The sequence below is a fragment of the Pelodiscus sinensis genome, chromosome 23 (assembly GCF_052426305.1).
Source record: "Pelodiscus sinensis isolate ZL-2025 chromosome 23, ASM5242630v1, whole genome shotgun sequence".
Taxonomy (NCBI): Eukaryota; Metazoa; Chordata; order Testudines; family Trionychidae; genus Pelodiscus; species Pelodiscus sinensis.
The window spans coordinates 21859392-21878988 of record NC_143074.1 but is presented as its reverse complement, the minus strand read 5'-3'; the positions used below and the strand labels follow the sequence as shown (position 1 = coordinate 21878988).

Sequence of the window (19597 nt, the reverse complement as noted above, 5' to 3'; positions counted from 1 at the left end):
CTGTGGCTGCTCCCCAGGGCTGGACCGCTTGCTGCCTCCTTGTAGTCATTCTGGATATAACTGTCCCTTATGTTTACTGCCCCCGCCCCAGACATTCATGAGTATAACTGTCCCTGCTATCACACCCTTCCCTTTCTGTTTGATGAGAAACAATCACATTCCACACACATCCCAATTTCAAGGCATAACCAAAACCTGACCTTGCATTAAATTAGAAGAGGAAGCTATATACTAAATTTGGTGGTCCTCATTCTTACCATTTAGGAATTCTTGAACAAATGGACTCACAGACGGATGGCTGGACAGATGCACAAGCTCTCTCAGATATGTGGTAGATTATTTGTTTCTTTGTTTTAAAATTCATGTATAGTTTTTGAATGAAGGGTTTTGTAAAGATTGCAGAGCTAGCTGTGTTAGTCTATTTCATCAAAAACAACAAGGAGTCTGGTGGCACCATAAAGACTAACACATTTATTACAGCATGAGCTTTCACGAGTTGCAACTCATGAAAGCTCATGCCATAATACATGTGTTAGTCTTTAAGGTGCCACCAGACTCCTTGTGGTTTTGGCTATTTAAAGTATGTGCCAGTATTTGTGAAAGATGTGGCATTAAAACATGTGAAGACTGAAGATTCCTGCTTATCCAGAGAACATTTACATCAAGGAAGAGGCAGGAGAAACCTTCCTCACAACATGTTACAGTACCTGAACCCCAAAGAGAAGAACTACCCCAGTGGAGAGAGGGGAGTTTACTTTTGCGCAAGATCCCTTATCCCTCAAAAAAGAAGGTATACAGGATCTTGGCAAAAGAGGGGGGGTTTGCGCAAAATGGCCTCGTCTACATTGTGTTTTTTTCCACAAAAACCTCTTCCACAAAACGGATCAGAAGAGACTATGCAAATGAGAGCACGAGAAATGCTAATGAGCGCTTCATTTGCATTTCCTCTTTCGCAAAGATGCTACAGTGTAAGTCACTGTCCCACGTAGTGGCACAGAGACCACTTATAGTGAGAGATAACAACAAGGGAGCTCTACAGCCTGAGCTAAAAGCTAGCTGGCTTTTAGCGCAAGTAGTAGAGGCTCCTTTACTAAGCTCCAGAGGGCCAAAGTTAAAATACGCCCCATGGCAATTACACGTTTCATACATTTATTCCTGAGCTGTGAGAAGAGTCGTGCCTTTTTTGCAGGGCTCCATGCCTCCTTTGAAGGCTGATTGGTTCAGAACGTTCTTCTTGCTAAACAGCAAGGGAGAGTGCAAATAGAAATTGGGTGAGGTGGCCAAGCATTTCACATTGAATAAAAATATAAATAGAATTGAAAACAACTGAACTCCCAAATACACTCTTCTATCCCTTCTTCAAGAAATACATGCTGCAGGCTTCCAAGACAGAAGAGAACGGCGTCTGTTTTATACCAATCCCCTAGAGCAATATTTAATGACCTCTTGTAACAAAAGGCTTTCAAATAAGCCAAACAACTAAATTCTTTCTGCAGAGATCCGCTGACTGTCACATTGCTAATGATACAACCAACCAACAGTATTACTTGCAAGGAGTTCAGTTCCTGGAGTTCCTCTTTTACATGCTGAGGTGTCGTGCTTTGATCTCTCTGAAAAAGTAACACAATTGTTTTATTTACACCTTACTCCAGAAAAAGGCGATTATATTTTTCTGCTTTACTCCACAGTGAACACATCCCCCTGCTATAATAATATACTTTATAGCTAGACACATTCAAGGATCTCAACGTGCTTTTAAAAACATGCTGTAATCCTCTCAACAACCCTGTTAAGCAAGGAAGCAATAATTAATTCCCTTTTGTAGAAAGCACAGAGAAATTAAGTGACACAAAGACACAAAGAAAACCAGTGACAGATCTTGGAGTTGGGCCCAGGATTCCTACTCTTAGGCCACGGCTCCACTTACTAGAGACTCAATGCTCTGGTAATCAAACTTCCCGGGTTCAATTTAGCTGGCCTAGTAAAGACCCACTAAATCGAATGCTGAGGGCCCCCCCTATCGGTGGCGGTATTCCTCATGATGAGTAAGAGAAGTCAACAGGAGCATTTCTCCTGTGGACCTCCCACTGTGGAGATGGTGCCAAGCTTGGCTTAACGTACATTGACTCCAGCTACATTATTTACGTAACTGGAGTTGCGTACCTGAAGCCAATCTTCCCCCCGCAGTGAAGGCCTGGTCTTGCCAATCTGTTCTAGTGAACAGTCACATCCCTCCTCACCCTGTAAACGGGTCCTTCAATTAGACATAGTCAAATCTCCATCAGCAGATGGTTTCTTTATTTATCAAGATTTGCACAGAAAAAACAGCAAAACCAATCAGAATAATTCTGTGAATTTCTGTAACCTCTTTCACTTAAAAAGCTCAAGGTGCTTTACAAACAGTATCTAATTAAGTCTCACAAAACCTCTGTGAGGTAGGCAGGTAATTTTATATCAGTTATGCAGATGAACAGAGTAAAACACAGAGAAGTTAAATGATTTGCCCAAGGTAATACAGGAGGACCCCGACTTGCGACACCATTGGTTCTGCGGGAAGCATCGCAAGTTGGGGGCATCGTAACTCAAATCCTCATTCACAATAGGCGCTGTTGTAAATGCGGGCTGAAGACATAAGTCAGGGGGTTACAGCCCCTTTCTCACTTACAAAAATGGTTGTAAGTCTTGGGGGTTGGAACTCAGGCGGTCGCAAGTCGGGGGTCTCCTGTACATCAAATCTACAGCAAAGTCACAAATAAAATTTGGGAGTCCAAACCACACAGCCACTATGCTAATAGCAATCGCTGTTGGTTTTTACTTTATAATACAGGAAGTCCCCAGGTTACGTACAAGATAGGGACTGTAGGTTTGTTCTTAAGTTGAATTTGTATGTAAGTCGGAACTGGTACATATTGTAGGGGAAACTCTAGCCAAACATTTCTCCAGAGCTCAGTTTTATTCTCCCACACCTCACTTCCCTCAGTCCTGCAGACCAGGGAGACGCGGAGCGGCTTTTCTCGCCGCGGAGGACGCGGGCGGCGGGACCGCAGCGCGTCTCGGCGATCTGCTGGGGGGGGGGGGGACACAGCTAGTGCGGAGTTGCCTCACCCCATTTCTAAGTAGGGATCCGATGTAAGTCGGATCCATGTAACCCGGGGACTGCCTGTATTAGGAAAATGTTCATAGCAGAGACACAGAGACAAAAGGAAATGTAGCCCAAGCTCAGAATATACACAGAAATTATGATTTCATAAGGGATTGAGAAATATATTCAGGATGGTTAAAATAAAGGATTTTCTTATCTTCTTGTAAATTTTGCATTCCCTCTTGAAGCATGAGGTTATTAATGTGAAAATAGGAATAACAACACTTAGGGCACGTCTACATTAGGAAATTATTTCAAAATAACTAAATTTGAAATAATAAATCCTGAAATAACAAAATTGAAATAGTGTGTCCCTGCTATGGGGGAGCCTCAAAATTAGTCTGAGGCAGAATCCATTATTGTGGGCACGCTATCTTGGCTTAGAGCCCCAGGAAATACTGGGGAGTAATTACTTCAAATTACTCTGGGAAGTAATTACTTCAAAATAGCAACAGTGAAGCGCCCACACTAATGCTATTTCAAAACAACTATTTTGAAATCAGTGTTATCCCCCAAGGAAAGCAGGAGTACAGATTTCGAAATTACCAGCCTGTTATTTCAAAATAACGGGCTAGGTAGTGTGGATGTTCCGCTTATTATTTCGAAATAACTCCCTAGTATAGACCAGGGCTTAGTTATCTACCTCACAAGGATTCTGTAAGGACTAATTAGTTAACTTGAGATTAAAAGGATATGTTTAGTGTTTTATTAATTGTTGCTATTGTTCTCTGTCTTAGGAAATATGTAGGCAATAGGAATATTGATTTTCAGCTATTTCTTTTCCTCTAGCTCCATTGCCCTTTTCTACTTTAACGAAGTTACAATGTCCATGGAGTTGTATTGAAGATGGCCACTCATCTATCCTCTATCTAACACTTCTTGAAAGAGACGAGCACCAAGCAACATAAAAAAAAGATTGTTCAGTTCATTGACAAGATTTCTTGGACTGAACCCAGTGAGGATTAGCATTAATTTTTCAATGAACAGCAATGAGTGGAGCAACGTGCCAAGCTTTCGGATGCTAACATGACAGGCTGCTTCGCTCATTTTTCCAGTCAACCTGGTGCCATATTACAAAGTCTGCTGAATTACAACAAAAATAATAAAGACAATATTATGCACTTTGACAGTATTTTCCATCCAAAATGATCCCAAGTGCTCTACAAAATTTACTTACCATATGAAATGATGCCACCCACTACTGAGGTGCAGCAATTCTATCATAAGAACCAGCTACTGATTAACAGCACACAACAAAATGACACATCAGTTTAGAGTGGGGAGTAGGGAGAGATGAAAGACTATCCTACAACACAAATAACATGCACTTGGTTTTTAAGTGTGTTCATCCTTTTGCCCTCCTGCCAACGATTCTGTAGCCTGCAAGGAAATGGCATATTTAACAGAGAGATCAATCTAAGATTCTTTCACATTTGTGCTTCTGATTGTATGTAGTGGTAACCAATACACCTTTTGGGTGGGATGCACGGTTCCATCTAGTGGCACTGAGACCACATAGAGAGTGAATAATGAGTCTGCTCTATAGCCTTAGCTAACAGCCAGCTGGCTTTTAGCTCATGCAGTAGAGATTCATGTGCTAAACTCCTGGGCTACGTCTAGACTGGCATGAATTTCCAGCAATGCTTTTAACGGAAAAGTTTTCCGTTAAAAGCATTTTCGGAAAAGCACGTCTAGATTGGCAGGATGCTATTCCGCAAAAGCACTTTTTGCAGAAAAGCGTCCATGGCCAATCTAGACGCGGTTTTCCGCAAAAAAGCCCCGATCGCCATTTTTGCGATCGGGGCTTTTTTGTGGAAAACAATACTATGCTGTCTACACTGGCCCTTTCACGCAAAAGTCTTTCGGAAAAAGACTTTTGCCCGAAGAGGAGCAGCATAGTATTTCCGGAAAAGCGCTGATGATTTTACAGATCGTCAGTGCTTTTCCGGAAATTCAAGCGGCCAGTGTAGACAGCTGGCAAGTTTTTCCGCAAAATCAGATGATTTTGCAGAAAAACTTGCCAGTCTAGACACAGCCCTGAAGTCCCAAGTTTGGTTCCACCTGTCGGGCTTACATAGTCAAGGCTGTATGTAACAAAAGACAGGACTATGCAGCACTTTAAAAACTAACAAGATGGCTTATTAGGTGATGAGCTTTCATGGGCCAGACCCACTTCCTCAGATCCTATGGGATCTGTATGTGTTTCAGTGGTAGCAGCAAAGCTCCACGAGAGCTGGTGTGCATCCTCGTTTCTACCTGCACTGCAGTATTCCAGGTCCGTATGCAGGGGGTGTGTGAAGGGTGCAAACACGCCCCCTTCCCAATGACCTCCAAGTAAGCATGCTCTCTCCGCCGGGGTAAAACAGGAGCCGCATGCTATCTGAGCCTCCCTCCCCTAAGGTCCAGCTGGGCGGGAGAAGGCGGTGGCTAATTCTCTCCCTCCCTCAGGAATGAGGCCAGCGATGGGAAATTTTGGAGGGGGGGTGCATTCGCACCCTTGCAGTCCACATTTGCAAAAAAAACACGCGCGCACACACACACACACACACACACACACACACAGAAATTCCTGCGTATAGGCCTGTTTTCATACTCTTGTCTTGCCACTATTTAAAAGAAACAAAAAAGGACAACCAGGGTTAAAAATTAGGGGGACATTCCTTAAGTTTCGAGTACATGGAAACACGGAGCAGGAAGGCCCGGAGAAACAGGAACAACTCGTCTGCATATTTCCACTCACCATTCTCTTGAGACTTGTTCACATGCACATGAATCCTCCCACCAAGGGTGACTTCATAGTTTGCAGGCCCTAAATAAGAGACAGGCCTCAAGATGGCCAAAGGATCAGTCAGCAGAGATGCCTTCTCTTCCAGATTCCCTGGCCCAGGGACAGTGAGGCTGTGGCACCCCAAAGCACTATGTCTGTACTGCTCCCGTTTTGCGCAAAAAATATGCAAATGAGAGAAAGTGTGGAATATCGCCATGCCTCATTTGCATAATTAATGAGGTTCTGTTTCTACGCAAGAGGCTTTTGCGCAAAAAGGAGCCATCTACACGGCTCTTGTGCAAAAACGGAGCCTCATTAATTATGCAAATAAGACACGGCGATATTCCACGCTTCGCCTCACTTGCATATTTTTTGCGCAAAACAGGCGTAGTACAGAAATTGCTGTTGTTTGTGCTTAAAGCTGACACTAACTCCCTCACTCTTGCATAATACAAATTACTCTCAGCCTGCTAGGAAAACATGCACACACAGACCTAGCCCCTTGGCTGACTTTGACTCTCACAACAGGAGTAGAATAGTGATAGAAATGGAGTAGCTACAGGAGTAGCTGAGCTACCATTTAAACAACAGCACCATCTACTGATTATAAAACATTACAGAGCATTATTTAGCTCACAGGTATTTAGATTAGCTATCTTCTTTGTCCTGAGACATAATACAGGACTATGTAGCACTTTAAAGACTAACAAGCTGGGTCTGGCCCACGAAAGCTCATCATCTAATAAACCATCTTGTTAGTCTTTAAAGTGCTACATAGTCCTGTATTTTGTCTCAGCTACACCAGACTAACACGGCTACATTTCTATCACTTCTTTGTCCTGACACTCCATGAAGGAGTTGTGATATTTGCTGGCAGTATTTTTTTTTTTTGCCTGAGGAAGGAAATTTCCTTTTCTAGAGGGGTTGCTCTTTTCCTCTAGAAAACTGTATCAAAGCTTGTAATAAATCAGACTATGACATTTTAGGTATATTTATCCTCAAGAGATGCTTGGTTCTGCTTCTGTACAGAACTCGATTCTGTTAATACTGAGCAGTGCATCTGCAATTTTTCAGTTTCACGGTTTTTTTCAACCATGGAAATAAACGTTAAGCTGTCTTTTGAGGTAACATTTTTCATCGTTTTCTCACCATAATATCTATGGGCCCTCAAAATTAAGTGAAATCTCTTTCTGTCCTGCTTGAGAACACTATTCACCTCCCTTCATTATAGCAGATCCTTATCATGACTATATCCCACTAGGTAACTTTCAGCAAAGCATTGTCAGGGACACTTATCACTTGATCTGTGTGAATAGGTGAGTCTTTCACCACACTCTGGAGGTGGTCAAATTAGGGTTTAGCCTGATCTCTAGCAGAAGTGAATTCCTTAGCCACAGTGACAACACTCTGATCCTGAGGTGACCAAACAATCTGGCTGTGTCTACACTGGGCCACTTATTCCGGAAAAGCCGTCACTTTTCCGGAATAAGCTGCGAGCTGTCTACACTGGCCCCTTGAATTTCCGGAAAAGCACTGACGATTTACTGTAAGAAATCAGCTGCTTTTCTGGAAAAACTATGCTGCTCCCGCTCAGGCAAAAGTCCTTTTTCCGGAAAACTGTTCCGGAAAAGGGCCAGTGTAGTTAGCACAGTAGTCTTTTCCTCAAAAAAGCCCCGATCACGAAAATGACGATCGGGGCTTTTTTCCGGAAAAGCGCGTCTACATTGGCCATGGATGCTTTTCCGGAAAAAGGGCTTTTCCGGAAAAGCATTCTGCCAATGTAGACGCTCTTTTTCCGGAAATACTTATAATGGAAAACTGTTCCGTTTTAAGCATTTCCGGAAAAAGGTGCCAGTGTAGACACAGCCTCTTTGTCAGCTGAAGCATCCTATTTGTGGATGGGGGACAGGAAAATAAGATATCTGGGTCTTAAGATTTCTGAACGCCTCTATGATCTTCTGATGATGAATCTTCCTGAAAAAGTAGCTTTTGCCCACCTCCTTTTCCTTTGGTTTTGCAGGATTTTTGTAATGACCTTTTCTTACTCAAAGGGATCTGATTTATTATTATCAAAACCCACACACCAGAACAGCAGTAGGAAGAAACCCCACTGAGGCATAAGACAAGATCACATTCACATCTAAATGCCCCTTCTACTGGAAATTTGTTACCGGTGCGCTGCAAAAGTAGAGTTTGAACTTCCGTTCCTCATGCACACATAACACCTACCAAAGTCAATGGATGTTCCATATGAAAAATGATTGTAGGCTGTAGCCCTGGAAGTATAAAAAGGATCGCTCAACAATTAGTGCAACACAGAGTCCATTATAATTTTTACCTAAGTCTAAGTAATGCTGATATTAAATTATACTATACTCATAGTATGGAAGAAAGTTGGATGTGTGATTAAAGCACAAACTGAGAGTTGTTCTACTCAATCTTTGTGAATACTTGCTGTATGTCAGTCAGCAAGTTATTTAAACTCTCTGCAGAACAGTTTACCCAATTTTAAAACTAGGATAAAATATTTCCTTGATGAGGTGTTGGGGAACTTTGTTAATATGTATAAAGTGCTTTGAGATTTTAGAATGAAAGTTGATATAGAAGTGCAAAGTACTATTATAGTTTGAAGTACTATGTTTCATTATTTAATTAATTGCATATGTAGAGAAGTTGTCTGAATAGGTATTAACATCACGCAGTGTCTCTGATGGCATCAGCTTTAAAGCCAATAACACTGCTCTACAGCCAAAATGCTTCTGAAATAAATGTAGTCAAACCTTACTAATTCTGGGTCACTGAGAACGAAAATGATGCTTAAAATTGTTGATTGGCTCTAGTTTTCAAGATATGCTATTGGGTCAGTATATACGACCCTTGACTTGCGAATGGTGGAGGATAAGTGAGTTATAAAGGGAAGGGATCTCAATTTAAACCAGAAATGACTAAAATACATCTTTGACTGGCTCTATTAATAAATCTATGACTGGGTTTGGACAGTACTTGCTTTTTAGGTAAAACAATGAATGATGCAATCTGAAGCTGGTATTGCATCATACATGATATGAATTGCATCATGTTATTCCTAGAAGCCACGGATGTTTTGCTGCATAATGGCAATGTTTTGCCATCAATTCCAGTTGGTCATGCAGTCCATATGAAGGAAACCTATGACAACATGAAACAACTTTTGAGGTGCATAAACTAAAATCAACATCAGTGGCAGCTTTGTGGTGATTTGAAGGTTGTTGCTCTCTTTCTTGGTCTGCAGACTGGATACACAAAGTACTACTGTTTTCTCTGCGAATGGGATAGTCATGCAAGAGATTCCCACTACATCAAGATAGATTGGCCACTCCGACAGTCATTGGAGCCTGGGAGGAAAAGTGTTCAGCATCCACCACTTGAATCAAGGAAGATTTTGTTACCACCCTTACACATGAAGCTGGGTCTGATGAAGAACTTTGTCAAGACCATGGACAAAACACAAGCAGCTTTCAAGTACCTCCGTGGAAAATTTCTAAGGTTAAGTGAAGCTAAGATAAAGGAAGGTGTCTTTGTTGGTCCTCAGATTCGTGAACTTTGTCGAGATGATGCATTTGACCATGCACTGCGTGGCAAGGAAAAGACGGCATGAAAAGCCTTCCAGTTAGTGGCAATAAATTTTCTCGGAAACAACAAGGCAGACAACTACTGGTTGTTGGTGGAAAACCTCCTCAAGGCATACAAAAGCCTTGGTTGCAACATGTCACTAAAGATACATTTTTTGCATTCTCATCTAGATTTTTTTTCCACCGAACTGCGGAGCAATGAGTGACGAGCACGGCGAGCGATTTCACCAGGACATTGCAACAATGGAGAAAAGCTATCAGGGCAAATGGAGCCCATGAATGCTTGCAGACTATTGCTGGACAGTGACAAGAGATGCTCCATTTAATGACTACAAGAGACAAGCCAAGAAGCGCCGAGTAGACACTGAATAGGACTAAACTATGTACATAATAGTTTTTTGCCTTTTGTTTCATAATAAATGTTATTTATATAACCCTTTTGCTGATTTTTAAAGTGTTACATAAACAGGACAGGTGAAATATTATCATGTAAAGCAACCATAAACACATGAAAAGACCTAGGTTTACAATTTATGGTTAAAACTCTACTATCTACACAATATATATAGACGTAAAATGTAAAAACTTAAATATCTTGGAAACAGTAGTCAATCGGTTGTTTTAATTGTCATATTTGAATTCAGCACATCAACATACATAATAAATAGCACATTTTATCTCTGAAGCAGACAACTTCTAAAAAATTGTAGACCAGTGTAATAGCAGCTGTATGGCCATAACATAGATACCCAATATTAATAACATGATATTGTTTATTGCACATGAAACATCCAGTTTCTGCAGTGTACAGGTGAAAGTGTTAGGGTTGCTAGCATAGGAGACTTATTCCTCCCTTTCCTTGTTATAATAAAGTGATCCAAATGCACAGTTACAGAAAACTTGACCATTGTTGGCATTTGTGAGTAATATAGGATTCTCATTGCCACTCATTATCAGATAACATGAAAGGAAAATTAACCAAAAGTAACAAAAGCTTGGAAGTAATTGTAGGTATTAACTTACTGATGTTAAAAATCATTGATGAAAAAGTAAAAATATTTTGACAATAAATGTTTAAATTCCGTCTCTCTTCTTCTGTCAGTGTCTTTTTCTCCCAGTGATTTTGTGCATATATATGTATATATACACACTGCTAAGTAACGAGAAAGAACCATATGATATTTCAGGAACTATTTAGAAATAGTAAATGTGGAAGTTACTTCTCCAAGAATTAATCACTTATTTCTTTCCTTCTTTTATGCTATCGAATCACTTTGAAATGACTAATTGTTTGGCATTTCCTTCTTTTCTATTTTAAGTTGCTGAGCTTTTCTGCCATTGATTTGTCATTTCAGTTTTGTGGTTGCTGTAGAAATTTTCTTCTGCAGTTTTTATTTTGTTCCTCTTTTTGATATAATGGCTTATTCTTTCTTAACAGCTCTTTAATTGCTGTACAGTATGTGTGCCAAATTGTGTTCCATTTATGCCTACTCGATCTATAGATTTCAAATGATAGTTAAGAATTGCATGAACATATATGGACCAATTGCAGTCCTGGGTAAGTAGCTAGAAATCCACTGAAGTCTCCCAGGGTATGTCTACACTACCCCGCTAGTTCGAACTAGCGGGGTAATGTATGCATACCGCACTTGCTAATGAAGCCCGGGATTTGAATTTCCCGGGCTTCATTAGCATAAGCGGGGAGCGGCCATTTTTAAATCCCCGCTGCTTCGAACCCCGTGTAGCGCGGCTACACGGGGCTCGAACTAGGTAGTTCGGACTAGGGTGCCTATTCCGAACTACCGGTACACCTCGTTTCACGAGGAGTACCGGTAGTTCGGAATAGGACCCTAGTCCGAACTACCTAGTTCGAGCCCCGTGTAGCCGCGCTACACGGGGTTCGAAGCAGCGGGGATTTAAAAATGGCCGCTCCCCGCTTATGCTAATGAAGCCCGGGAAATTCAAATCCCGGGCTTCATTAGCAAGTGCGGTATGCATACATTACCCCGCTAGTTCGAACTAGCGGGGTAGTGTAGACATACCCTCAGAGGTGTATTCAGGTTAATGTGTATCTGCAAAAACAATGAGGAGTCCTATAGTAACTGAGAGACAAACAGTTGTATTTGGGCATAGGCTTTTGTGGAATGCATCTGACAAAGTGGTTTTACCCGCAAAGGCTTATGCCTAAATAAATCTATTAGGGTACGTCTATACTAGCCCCCTAGTTCGAACTAGGGAGGCTAACGAGGGTTACTGAAATTGCAAATGAAGCGCGGGATTTAAATATCCCGCGCTTCATTAGCATGTTCCTGGGCAGTCGCCATTTTGGAAACTGACTAGCCCGGAATAACAGCTAATTCGAGTTAGGGCTTTACTTCGAACTCCCGTTTCACTGCCGCGTGTAGATGTGGGCAGTTACTCCGGGCTAGTCAATTTCCAAAATGGTGACCGGCCGGGAACGTCCTAATGAAGCATGAGCTATTTAAATCCCACGCTTCATTTATAATTTCGGTCACCCTCATTAGCCTCCCTAGTTCAAACTAGGAGGCTAGTGTAGACGTACGCTTAGACTTCAAGGTGCCAAATGACTCCTCGTTGCTTTTACTGAAATCGCTGTTAATGGGGCAGCTGCACGGAAGCCAGTGAAATATTGAAAAGCAGATTTGGGGCTTTTTCTCTCTTTATTAGCCAGCTTTTTAATTTTAACCTCAGGTATATACAACAAATTGCTTTCAAATGGTCTCTCTTGAGCACAGGATAAGTAATATGAGCTACCATAAGATCGGCCAGACTGGGTCAAACTAAAGGTCCATCTATCCCAGTGTCCTGTCTGCCCACAGTGGCCAATGCCAGGTGCCCCAGAGGGAATGATCAGAACAGGGAATCATCATGTGAACCCTACCCTGACTAACAGAGGCTAGGGACACCATTCCTACCCATCCTGGCTGATAACTATTGATAGACCGATCCTTCATGAATTTGTCTAGTTCTTTTTTGAACCCTGTTAAAGTCCTGGTCTTCGCAACATCCTCCGGCAAGGAGTTCCGCAGCTTGACTGTGCGTTACATGAATACATAGTTCCTTTTGTTTGTATTAAGTCTGTTAATTTCATTTGGTGATCCCCTAGTTCTTATGTTATGGGAACAAGTAAATAACATTTTCAACCTGTGGAACTCCTTGCCAGAGGAGGCTGTAAAGACTAGGGCTATAACAGAGTTTAAAGAGAAGCTAGATAATTTCATGGAGGTTAGGTCCATAAAAGGCTATTAGCCAGGGGATAGAAATGGTGTCCCTGGCCTCTGTTTGTCAGAGGCTGGAGAAGGATGGCAGGAGACAAATCACTTGATCATTGTCTTCGGTCCACCCTCTCTGGGGCACCTGGTGCTGGCCACTGTCGGCAGACAGGATACTGGGCTAGATAGACCTTTGGTCTGACCCAGTACGGCCCTTCTTATGTTCATTATTCACTTTCTTCACAATCCAAACCGACTCTAGATTCCCCATGAACCAGATCATGAAAAGTGCTTGTCTTTGAGGCCAGTGTATTCCTACCTTAGCTTAAATCCTCAACATTATGGTTATGCTCTCATGCCTCACAAAGCAAGTAGCACAGGTACATCTGACCCCATAAAAAAGACCTACTGCCACACTAACGCTATCTGCTAACTACCACAGTGTCTACCTTTGAGATCTAAGAGAATTTTATCATCTTCTTGCAGGATGACAATACATCTGCAGACCAGACCTTACCAAAATCTGTGACAGGACAGATGAGTCAGATTCTCTTGCACGAATTAAGGCAAGATCAGTGTGGTATTTTCTTAGCTATCAAAGAACATAATGGTAGTCAACAGTGGCACCAAGAGATTTCTGTAATTTGATTATTCCTTCTTATGATTTATTTTAAATATGCATACTCTCTCTATAAACACCTGTACCTAATATTTCAATCATATAACACAGTGGTCCCCAACCTTTTGGGGCTGCTGGGCGCCTGGGGGTGGGGCCGCCATGTGCCTGGTGGAGGCACTGCACATGCGCCATGTGCCTGGGGGAGGCACCGCACATGTGCTGCGTGCCCGGGGCGTGGGCCACGTATGCACCAGGCGCCCAGGGCCCGGGGCCCAAGAATGGCTCGGGCTAGCCCTGGTCACTAGGTGGGCGCATATAAATGCCCCGGCGGGTGCCATGGCACCCGCAGGCACCGTGTTGGGGACCACTGATATAACACATATTAACAGTCCTCTCTAGGAACACCAATGAAAGGAAAGATAAATTAGGCTGGTAATGTGTCAGATACTATGTGCACAGATCTGAAAGTGTTAGCTCTTTCCTTTGCAGGGAGCAATGATATAATAATTCTATGCAGTGTTGTTGTAACTTATTAGCAAGAAAAGGTGGGTGAGGTAATATCTTTTATTGTAACAGCTACTGTGGGTAAAAGAGACAAGCTTCCCAGCTTACACAGATCTCTCACAGAGCTTCCTACTTTCAAAGCCTTTTACAGATATTAAATAATTAACGTCACCAAGTTTCCTTTCTCATTCATTCTGAAAACTTGCCCTGGTGACACTAACTACTGGATAAGATGCTTAGTTATAATTTCCTCTCACGCACCTTTTGTCAACACAGCCCTTTGGGAGGTAAGTGACTCAGCTCCATCAGTGCTCAAGGTGCAGTTGTTTGCACTGTGAGAAGAAAAGCTGGTTAGAAATTTTACAATCGACGGGTTTGGCGGTTACATCAGAATTGAAACTTTTTGTTTGAATTTCAACAACATTTAAGGAAAATCAATATGAAGCACTCCCCTAAGGATCTTATCAGAGTGAAACATTTCAAATTTTTTCATTTTGAAACAACTGATCATTAGGAAATGTTTGTTTTGTTCTGATTTGGAACTAAAGCCATTTTTGAAATTTCTGAATGTTCCACAGAATCAAAATTCTGGTGTTTTTTAAGCTCTAGTCAGGAGCTTTTTTTTATAATCTGTCCTTTTACTCTTTACTTGGGCATAACTCCTAGCACTGTCTGTTTGAGAAATGCAGGCTATGGCCTTGCTTTTCCAAGTGTTCCAGTAAGTGAAAATCCAAAATTCAGCATGTTTAATTTTTCCATATGAGCCCAGCCAAAAAAACACTGGGCTTTCAGTCGAGGCTGAGACTTTCAGATGAAGAAATAGGTGAAACAAACTAAGATCAAAGAGAGGGGACTGCAGCTATCTATTTGAGCTGGGTTATATGTGTCTAGTATCTAGATTAACAGTGAGATAAATGAGGTGGAGATGAAGTCTCCCCTCAGAAAATAAATGGAAGTCCCATACTATGAAAGCAGAAATCTGAGTCTGTAGATATGTAAAAGCCTTTGTATCTGACCTCATAGCATAGAATATGCTACTGATATGGCCAAGAGGCCCCTACCCTGGTTCATACATCATTACATATCTAGTTGTAAAATGAAATGCAGTTAAACTTTATGCTCCCTGAAAATATTCGGGATAATGCCTTTCTGCTTAAAATATGAACTGCACCCTTTAGCTTCAATAATCACCCAGGAGAAACAAACTGGCAATTGGCCTTGTTACATTTCTCTTACAACTCCAGCAATTATAGAAGGCTTTGTGAATGGAATAGGAATTTTGTAAGTTGCCAACGCATTGTGGCCCTGTGTCAGTTTCTCACTGTAGAATGCTTCTGTCGGCGTGGGACCGCACACTCCTCTGATGCAAAGTGCCGAGAAAGAAGAAAACACAGCCAGATGTGTATGTTTCTGATTGTGTCATATTTGCCATCACACAGCTGTAAGTAAAAAAAGCTTTGCAAAAATGTAATGACTTAAACATTACACTGTGTTTGAGGGGTGTTGAAAATGTATCAGTAGACCTTGTATACTTGCATGTGAAACACGACACTCATATGAGGCGTAATGAATTTCAATAGGCCACATTCACCCCCAGGGGCATCAATGGAGTGGAATGAGGGATGTATCTAGCCTGATTTGCTTTAGGCACAAGTACAGAAGAATCACAAAGCAGTGACTCCCTTTGGATACAATTGTAAACTATCTACTGCTGAAATGCCTCACAAGTGAAAAATCATGTTTAATTTCTCGGAGCCCCAAGTGGATTGCCCAACAAATAACAGTAGCTTAAACAGAGCACCTTTTATCCTGAAGGATATCGATGTGTTTACCAAACTGATACATACATTATATACCCAGGGATCACTTCACCCAGCCCTTACAAGACGCAACTTCTGGCGTGACTCATAACAACAGTGCACAACAGAACTAACCAACCATTAGATAAGTCAGCGGAGAATAACGTTGCCATTGAGAACTCCACGGGGAATTACGTCAGGCAGAATGTAATTACCCAAACTAAATTTTAGCGAGGTGACGGTGCTCAAAACCTCCATTCTTGCAGTAAATTGCAATTGGATGCTTTTCCTGACGCTACAATGGAAGCCAAACTTCTTTTACTGTCAGTCTATCTAGCTTGTGTTTAAAGCTTTCACTCTTGTGCTGCAGCAGGAAAAAACACAAAGTCATGATCATTGAGTACAGAAGAATGAAAGCGTTCATTCAGAAATGGCTTGGTAGGGTTGACAAAATCAGCTGCTCTTTCTGTACCACTGGCTGGAATTAACACTGACCTCATCATTACTACAAGTCAGCCGAATGACTGATTTGGGCTTTTAACCTGACAATGTGTGAGTTTTTGCTTTAGATTAACCTAGTGTTCTAAAGTTTTGAGGTAAGGTGCAGTGCTATCTCACATTTCAGCTGTGATTGCTATGGACGGAGTGGCCACCAGGGCATCTGTGCTTTTTCCTCTTTCCTCTTCTTTCGAAAGAACTCCCTCATCTCCGTCCACACACGCATCTTTCCGAAAGAGCTCTTTTGGAATAAGGCTTCTTCCTCCTAGAAAGTAATTTACCAATGTCGGAAAACCCTCTCTGTTCTTTTGATTTTTTTTTCCGAAAGAACACGATTGCAGTGTGGACGTAAGTGTTTTCGGAAAAATGGCCATTTTTCCAAAAAAACTTTGTAGTGTAGACATAGCCTCAGTGGCAGTCTCTCAGCTTCAACGTTTAGCCAACCAATCAGCTGTAGCGATCATTCACCATTTGGCCACAAGAGCTTGATGGCCCAATGAGCCAACATCAGAGTAGACTGGATGAACCCATGTAATAGGGTTTTAATTCAGTGACAGTGCTCAGCTGAAAACCCTAGACACTCCAAAGCCAGTGTGCAAAAACTGCCCATGTAGGATGCTTAAAAGAACACTGCCAGATTAGTGGCAAATTAAGTTTATTTTAAACATGCCATCCATCCTGGGATCTCAGATTTTCTTTCTAAAAAAAGTCAAGCAATTTCTTGAATTGAACACTAATGCCTCATTGCTTTGACAGAAAAAGAAACATCTTTATGTTAACTTTTGTAATAGGTATGTTTGGATGCGGGGAGTGCACTTCAGGAGTGCCTTGCATTGATAGGCATATGAAGGACTAGAATCATACATGGAATTGCAATCTGAGGAGCCATTCAGAGCTGTGTGTGTGTCAATATTGTAAAGCATCTGTCTACTTTATGCCTGGGTTGAGCTATTTCTGCTGTACCTTCATTTACATGAACAGAAAATGTTTTTTTATGAACGGGGGGCTGACAGACTTGCCAGGCTCGTAGACAAGATGGGGAGGGACTGGTTCTGTGCTTATGGAAGGGGCGGAGCTTCAGGCAGAAGGGGTGGGGCTCGTGGCAGCCAGCCTTAGCGCTGCCCACCGCACACTGTGCTGGTCCCCACACCTTCCAGGCAGCCCCTGAAACGTGACAACGGTGATTTAAAGGGCTCAGGTTGCTGTGGTAGCAGTGGCTGGGAACCTAGGGCCCTTTGAATCGCCAGGCCCCGGGGCTATGCCCCCTTTACTCCCCCTTGTCAGCAGTCCTGTTTGTGAAAATACATTTTCACCCAAAAATGCTTACCAAAAAATCAAAGATTAACAATAATTTTTGCAGGATGAGTCTATTCTGTTAATGTAATACTTTGGGGAGGGCCCTCTCATGGCTGAGATCTAGAAGTATAAAGAACATCCATCCAGTATATACAACATAACCATATGGCATGCATGTGCAATACAGCTTCTCATGCAGGTTACTCAGAATTGTTATGGCATCATTATACAACATATTTACAGAAGGATGTGATGTGATTATCTAGCTCTGTGAATCTAAGTTATCACTCAATTACTAGACAGGGTTTTAGTACATATAGATCCAATGATTAAAAGTTACTTGACCTCAAAATGCAACAAAAACCTATTAAAACAAATTTCACACTAAGAGAAAGTTAAACAGAATTCAAAATGATTAAACAGAGGTAGGAAGATGTCACCGACATAAATTCTTTTTAGGTGGGTCTATGGGGATACATTGAGGGATATAAAATATCTGCCATCCAGAGCAATCTGGCTCACGACCTGGGAAAACAAATAAACAAGTAATTTTATGAGCTAGAGATAATAGTAGTCAACAATTTAGAAATGTTTGTTCTAGAGCTAGAGTAAGGTACTAGACTAAGGTGGAGCAAGGTTCAGGCTTTAGTAACATGACAGATAGCTTAACACCTTACATAACTGCATTCATACTAGTTAATATCTGCCTGCAGGAGACATCAGGAGCATGTCTATTCTACAGGGAAGATCGACGCTGCCATGGTCGATTTTCCGGGGTTCGATTTAGTGAGGACGTGCAAAATCAAACTTAAGAGGGTGCCACCGTTGGCACCGGTACTCCTGTTCCTCACGAGGAGTAAGGAAGCCAATGGGAACATTTGCTCCTGTTGACCTTCTACTGTGTGGATGGCGATTTAAGATATGTCAACTCCAGCTGTGCAGTTAACGCAGCTGGAGTTGCGTATCTTGGGGCAACCTTCCTCTCTAGTGTAGGCTAGGCCCAGGTATCTGCCTAACCCAAACACCATAAAAACTATCTGGCTGTGTCTAGACTGGCAAGTTTTTCCGCAAAATCACCTGATTTTGCGGAAAAACTTGCCAGCTGTCTACACTGGCAGCTTGAATTTCCGGAAAAGCACTGACGATCTCATGTAAAATTATCAGTGCTTTTCCGGAAATACTATGATGCTCCCCTTCGGGCAAAAGTCTTTTTCCGAAAGATTTTTGCGCAAAAGGGCCAGTGTAGACAGCACAGTACTGTTTTCCGCCAAAAAGCCCCGATCGCGAAAATGGCAATCGGGGCTTTTTGCGGAAAACCGCGTCTAGATTGGCCACGGATGCTTTTCTGCAAAAAGTGCTTTTGCGGAAAAGCATCCTGTCAATCTAGACGTGCTTTTCTGAAAATGCTTTTAACGGAAAACTTTTCCGTTAAAAGCATTTTTGGAAAATCATGCCAGTGTAGACGTAGCCTCTGAGTCAGAACAGGATGGAATTTCCAGGAACTAGACCAACAATGAACCATCCCAATTGGTGCTTCATTTGCAGTGAAAGAGGTACTGGCAGCGGCAGATTTAGGGCAGGGCGAGCGGGGCGGCTGCCCCGGGCCCCGCGCTTCCCGAGGCCCTGCACATGGGCCGTGGCGCCACGGCGCATGTGCCGTGTCAAAGGAGGGGCCCCGCAAAATTTCGCTGCCCGGGGCCCCGTGGTACTCTCATCTGCCCCTGGTTACTGGGGCTCAAGCAGGTTGTTTTTTTTAACATTCATAACTGATATAGCAAGCCCAGAGGTGCAGGGGCTACAAACTGCCAAGCCTAGAGGTGCCAGAGCTGAGCCCTGGCACAAAAGCAGCACTGACCTCAATCTAAGCTTACTTTGTGTAGCTTGGTTGTTTGCCGTGTCCTTTGTATTTGTTGGTAGGTCTCCCAACCCTAACATTCTTTTAATGTAATATTGTACTGAGAATTTAGAACGCCAGGAGAGCTAAATGTAAACCCTAGAACAGAGACACCGGCTCCATTTTAAGACTGCAGCTGCCCTCCCCCAAGCAACCGAACATCACCGATAAAAAAGGAGTGGGTGTCTAGTTGGTTTCTCACACGTGAGGTGTATGTTTTCTTTCATTCAGCAG

At 42.3% G+C, this 19597-nt stretch overlaps 1 long non-coding RNA gene across 2 annotated transcripts in view; it reads right to left on the bottom strand.

Moving 5' to 3' along the window:
- Window positions 1-1400: 1400 nt before the first annotated feature.
- The window catches only part of LOC112545416 (uncharacterized), a 32390-nt gene continuing 14193 nt past the window's right edge, over window positions 1401-19597 (bottom strand). For both annotated transcript variants that reach the window (XR_003088878.3, XR_003088876.3), the window contains exons 4-8: window positions 14138-14208; window positions 8139-8185; window positions 5883-5951; window positions 4320-4522; window positions 1401-1610 (exon numbers count right to left, since the gene is read on the bottom strand). This is a non-coding gene — a long non-coding RNA (uncharacterized LOC112545416). The remainder of the gene's footprint in view (window positions 1611-4319; window positions 4523-5882; window positions 5952-8138; window positions 8186-14137; window positions 14209-19597) is intronic.